The following is a 6,000-nucleotide window of genomic DNA, read 5'->3' as shown; positions in this document are numbered from 1 at the left end:
TAACCAGTCGAGGACGTGTCCTCCAGCAAGACATTCCACACCGCGCCTCCGCTCACGTTTCGTTCCGGACAAAGAACGGGTCCACAAGGGAAAAAAGTGGAATGAAAGAAATGTTGGTTCCAAACTACCCCAAGACAGAATTCTTCAACGCTCACGTGACGATGGGCTGAACTGATAGCAAGCTCAAGAAAACAGCATTTACAGATTAGCTTTTCTGTAACTAAACTGCCTAGATGAGCCATGGAAATCTGCACGTGCTCAAAACTGGCAGTTTTTTGTGACGCAGAGGAAATCACAGCATTTGTTAGGCAAGAGCAGACCGCTCGCGCATCAGGTTTATTCTCTTCCCTGGTCCACGACCACAGCCCACGCGGCAGAGCCTGCTCCCAGCGCACTTTGGCCCAGCATCTGTAACACGCACAAGGAAGCCTGCGGAAAAGTCTCTTACAGCAGATTCCCCCACGTTCTGGATCAGAAAGCCGATATTGCCTCTTTCGCTGGCATGTAGCTCTAACGACAAAACGTGGTCTGGCTCTGCCTGCAGACATCCCTGCCCTGCTCACCATGGTCCTGCCGGGGGAGAGGCCGCTTTCTCCGGGAGGGAGAGAGGAGAAGACTTACAGGCACATGGAGGTGCTTGAGCCGGCGATGTCCAACCTCCGTACGGCCTCGCTAAAAAGCCTGCTTTTCAGAAAGGTTTCCTTCTGCCTGCCCCATGCAAGCAGATCTTGGCAGAAATAACATTAGGGACCCACATTTAACCTTGATTCCAGCTAAAAAAGGTGAAGCAGCAACTCAGGTAGCTTTAGCCCTTCTGCCAAACCCTCTTGCTCCTTCTTTCTTCTTCATACTGCTGAAGGCCGTTAAGGAGTTTTAACTTTTTACGATAAACATCAGTTCTTCCTCAAGACACTTCCTCACTCCTCCAGATATCTCCCAGGCTTTCTTTCCAGGCAGCCTTCCTCTGGCCCTCCCAGACGCTACTCGGAGAGGCTCAGCTTTCCTGGGGTTAGCGGTGTTCACCCTTCGCATCCTCCTTCCAACTCACCCCCTCGGCGAAGGAGAACGAGCCCCGCTCCGTCCCCGTCATCCTGCCCAGCACCGCTCGACGCCCAGCCCGCGCCCGCCGCGGCCCCTTCACCGGGGAGCCCGGGGCCGGGTCGGGGCCTCTGGGAAGGTCGGAAACGCCGGTCGGAGCTGGGCACGGAGCAGCACCGAGCAAGGAGCTTCGCGGCTGCCTCATCCCGATGCGAGCAACTGCGGAGGAGGCAGAGCGTCGCGCGGGAGCCGAACCCTTCGCGTGCAGGGCGGGCCAGCAGCTCAGACATCCCAAGGGGACCGCTGTATCTGGCAGAGATCCAGCAGCGGTGCTGCAGGCTTCCAGCCTCGTAGAGCCTGTCAGTTATTGGGAAACGCTACAGAAAACTCAATTTCCTAACAACTACTAAAGAGATACTCAAAATGATACCAAAATCATGGAAATTTTTTTCCATCATCAACATCAGTTTTAACTGATACACACACACACACTCATATTCTAAGCACCAAAATTGCCTCTCCCAATATTAATAATTAAACAAACAAATAGAACTAGAACAACGATGGATCATAGTGCCTGTGTTTAATTTAAGGAGCTCCCGACGTTTTGCAAGTTAAGCTTTGACAACGTTCCTGCGGCTCGTCCTCCGCAGACACGAGCGCAGCGCGTGCAAGCTGCGTCTCCAGAGCTCGGCTTTGCCGTCTGGTAAAGCGGGGAACTCCGAGTCCTGCAGCGCGTCGGGGGACGCCGGCGTCCTGCTTCCAAGCCTCCAGCTTGAAACTCCCATGATGCAGAAAACTTCAAGGTTTTAAGGCTTATGTTTAGATGAGTTTTAGAAATAACTTGTGCAACGTTCCCTAAAACCCCAAACCCAGCAATCCTGCAGTAACGTTGGTTTACCAGCAGCCTGCTTTAAAACCTTTGTTTGTTGTTCCGCATTTAGCACACGTTGCGCCTACTTTCGCCGCGCTGCGCAGAAGGGGCCGGATCACGGCTGTCGCTGCCCGAGCGGCGCTCCGGCGCCCGCGCGGTTCCCCGGCTCGACGCCCGTCAGCAGCGGGCCGCGCGGGACGGGGCGCCGCGCTCCGGAGCGGCGGCGGCTTTTCCCAAGCGACCGGGCTCCGGAGGCGGCGCTGCCTCGGGGCCAGCTGGGGCTCAGGTAGCGCAAAAGCTGCGGCCACCCCGGCGCCGCTGCCCTTTCTGAGCCCCAGGTTCATACGGCTTGGCCGGGCCTCGGGCTTGGTCGCCGGTACGGACACGCACGACTTCATTCCCCCTTTTGTGTTTTTGTCTGATGATTTGCATGACCAGCTTAATAAAAGCTTAGACCAATAACCCAAAACACACAAAAACATAATGCTGTTCTATACTAGCTTCTGAAGCCCTTCACTGACTGCAGGAAAAAATTACATTAAAGCATTAACAAAAAAAAAAAAACACACACACACGGAAAAAAAAATATATGTATAAAAAAACTGACCACTTAAAGTTTCAGGGCTGTTGAGCTGGCCCTGAGCTAACATGCGATGGTGAGCAGAAGTTTTTGCTGCGACGACACCTTCGTGCAGCGGTGGTTTGGGCTCAGAAGTGCAGATTCAGGCAGCTGCTCGCAGCAAAGATTTAGCGGGGGAAGAAACATCCCCCTCGGTGGTCCGTCAGGAGCGGCGCCGACGCGCACCGGAGCTCTCGCCCCGCAGCCGCCCGGCCCTGGCGCGCGGCCCCGTTTACACGCCGCGAGCTGATGGAGGAAAACACTCAGCAGAAGCCTTAAAACCCAAAATAATCCAAGCAGCAGCCCAGCCACGGATAAGCAGGAAGGCTCGGGAGTAACGACAGAAACATCCCTCCTCCGGGCAGGACGCGCGGGAGCCGCGGACCTTGAGCTGCCGGAGGAAGCGCCCATTCCCGCGGCTCGCTGCGGCGATCAGCTTCACGCGCGGGGGCGAAAGGGGAAACGCGGGGGCTCGCGGGAGCCGCGCCGTCCGGATGGGACGGAAACGAGGCCAGGTTAAAGCGCTCAGCATAAGAAATATACAACAATATATACATTATGTGTAACTTATAGGCACATGTATTTCATACATCCAGCGCGCGTGCGTTTGCACGTGCGCATCCCTGTCGGCACCGCGAGCGGCGGGATGCCCCCGCGCGGGGCCGCAGGCTGCGGCAGAGGCCCCAGGGACGCGGTACAAGCCCCAGTTATTTCATTCATCAACGAGTCTTAAGACTTTTGAATGAAAAAGTGTTACAGATGAGGAAACCCATCAAAGCCTCTCTGGTGGAGATACGACCCTGCTTATTACCTGCGCTAATTGCGGTGGGAATTTTTGGGGCAGTATCCCATCATCCAAGAGCTCACCAGGCAGGAACTGCTCCGGTTGTTTAGGTTTTCCGTGTGTGCACGATCCCCGCAGACTCGGCCTGCTCTCCGTGTCGAGCTCGCGCTCGGCAGCGGTACATGGACGGGACGGACGGGGGAAGGCAAGGCGGGCGCTCGCGGCCGTGCCCCGCGCTCGGGCCGCCCGCGCTTCCCCGCGAAGCCTTCCTCCCGCTCTGGTCCGGTCAGCGCGGCGCAGAGCCGCCGCAGCCGGAGGAGAACCGGCCGCAGAGGCAGCAGCGCGGCGGGGACGAGCCCCCGCGCCCTGCCGGGGCCAGCGCCGGGCCCCGGAGCACCGCTGACCACGTGGATTTAATAGCTGAGCGAAGCCGGTTTCGGAACTACCCAAATTCCGCCTCCGTGAGGCACCGGGGAGCACAGGCTGGGAAAGGGAAAAAATAAATGAAAACCAAGCAAACCCCTCTTGTGCCAGTTCTGCATCGCTTTAAAAGGCGACGGGAGCATTCAAACAAGCAGCAACGGCGGGCTCACAGAAATCAGCCCAACGTGCAGAACCAACTAAAGGGACTAAGAGCAGACTGAACACTGGAAACGGTGAGCCAAGCTCATCGGGATCGGAAAGGAGACTCCCCAGCTTGATTGCAGAAAGCAATTTACTCCAATTAGCAGGGACATAAACAAGCGGTTGCTTAATGGAGGTATTGCATCTCCAAAGAAAGCAAGCGGTTTTAGTTGCGTCTCCTCCTTGGCACGTGCCGAGCTTCAGGACGTGTTTTACGAGTGACGGGTTGGAATAACCCTTCGGTCGCCGTCGAGTCCCGCATCCTGCGCAAACATGTCTCAGGCAGAGCGACGCAATCGTGTCCGCGTTGGGATGTTGAGCCATTTTCCAAGCCCAGCAGATACGTGTAAAGAGAAAGGGAGAGTGCCGAGGAGAAATCCGTCGGGAAGAGCTTTCCTCTCCCTCCCTCCTCCGTGGGATAGCGGCGGCGGCTCAGCGCATGCCCGGGGGAGCTCGCAGCGGCTTCGGCACGTCCGCGCCCGGGAAGCGCTTCTCCCTCCCGATTCCGACAGAGCCGGGGCAGGAGCGACCTGGTAGAGCCCTTCCTAGGGCACCGGCACCGAGGCAGGACCAAGGGAGGCTTCTGGTGTCCGACACATCCTGCGTTTCACTTCCCTTTGCTAAAATCCACCAATGGATTTACGTGGAGCATTTTGGAGCCACTTCACATCTTCTGAGCTGCAGGCTCAGCAAGCAGACAAACTCCTCCGAGAATTTGGGCACTTTTGTTCCAAGCGGACTAGAATCAGGGAAACGGAGTCTCCCGGCTTGTACCGCCTCCACGGGTGCCGGCGGCTCGGACACGTCCCCATGGGTCACCAGCCTGGGCTTTGCCGGCCCGAGCCGTGGCCCACGGCCGCCCGCGGCGCTCCTCTCCCCGCGGCCCGCAGCTTGCCCGCCGCCGCGCTGATCCAGGCCCCGGGGCAGCCGAAGGTCCTGCCCGTGCCCCAGCTCTGCGTGACCGCGGGGACTCGCCGGTACCTAAAAGCAAGCAGTGACCGATCCAAAGCCATCGACACCGCCCTCTTCGCGGGGCGGCAGCAAGTTCAGTCCCGCAGGCTCCACAGCCCCCCTTTGCCCTGGGCTTACCTTGGGGAGCGCCGCGGTCGTGCCGACCGAGCGGCCTCCGCAGCCCCAGCAGGGCCATCCCGGCCCCGGCCCCGGCCCCGATCCCAGGGCAGCCAACGCCAGCCGGAGACTTCGGGTCCGGCGAGGGGCTGGAGTTTGGCTGCAGAGTCCAGTGACCAAGGGCTTCCCAGGGAAGCTCCTTCGCCTCCCCTGCACGACCCCAACCGCGCGTCCACGCTTCTGCGCTCAGTCGCGCTGAGTTACCAAGCACGCGTGCAACATAGAGATCTTTTGGGGATTTTTAACCTTTAACTGGCACTGCAGCATGCACATCTCTCAACTTCAGTTTTCAGACACCGATGGCAAATATCTTCAGTGGTTAGCGTGTGCGCTTCTTTTCTTCTTCATCCCCTTGCATGCAGTGCCCTCATTACGTTTTGTTAATACTCACTTGGCTGCCCCCAAAGCATTTGCTGCAGCCAATATCCTGTTTCGCGTGTCCCTTATATTTCAATCTGCAGGTGTTTCAGGTCTCTCAATTTACATTTCATCTGGGGGGGGGTTAAAACAACCCCTGGTCAAGGCTGAGATTTGTGTTATCCTTTGCATTATTAATTGCACCTGCAGACTTAAATCGATCTTTAGCTTTTGCATGGGTGGGTTGCCATCCTTTGCAAAGTTAGGGTTAGGGTTTTGACTGGGGTGAAGAAACCCTGCTCCTTTCTTTTTTTTTCTTTTTTCTTTTTTCTTTTTTTTTTTTTTTTTGCATTTTGATTTTGCATGTTGATTTTGCACATGCTGCTCCCATGCAGGGAGCAAGTGTGGGTGCTGCCGGGGCGCAAGCCGTAAGCTTTGCACCACGGGGCTGCGCACACCACGGGCAGCCCCAGCCCCGGCCTGCGGCGCACGGCACGGCACGGCACGGGCTCCAGAGCCGCCCTCCGTGCTTACTGCACCGCCGACCTTTGCTTGCTGCAGATTAGTGGCTGGAGC

The sequence above is a fragment of the Rhea pennata genome, chromosome 14 (genome assembly GCF_028389875.1).
Source record: "Rhea pennata isolate bPtePen1 chromosome 14, bPtePen1.pri, whole genome shotgun sequence".
Lineage (NCBI taxonomy): Eukaryota > Metazoa > Chordata > Aves > Rheiformes > Rheidae > Rhea > Rhea pennata.
Note: the sequence above shows the minus strand (reverse complement) of the source record.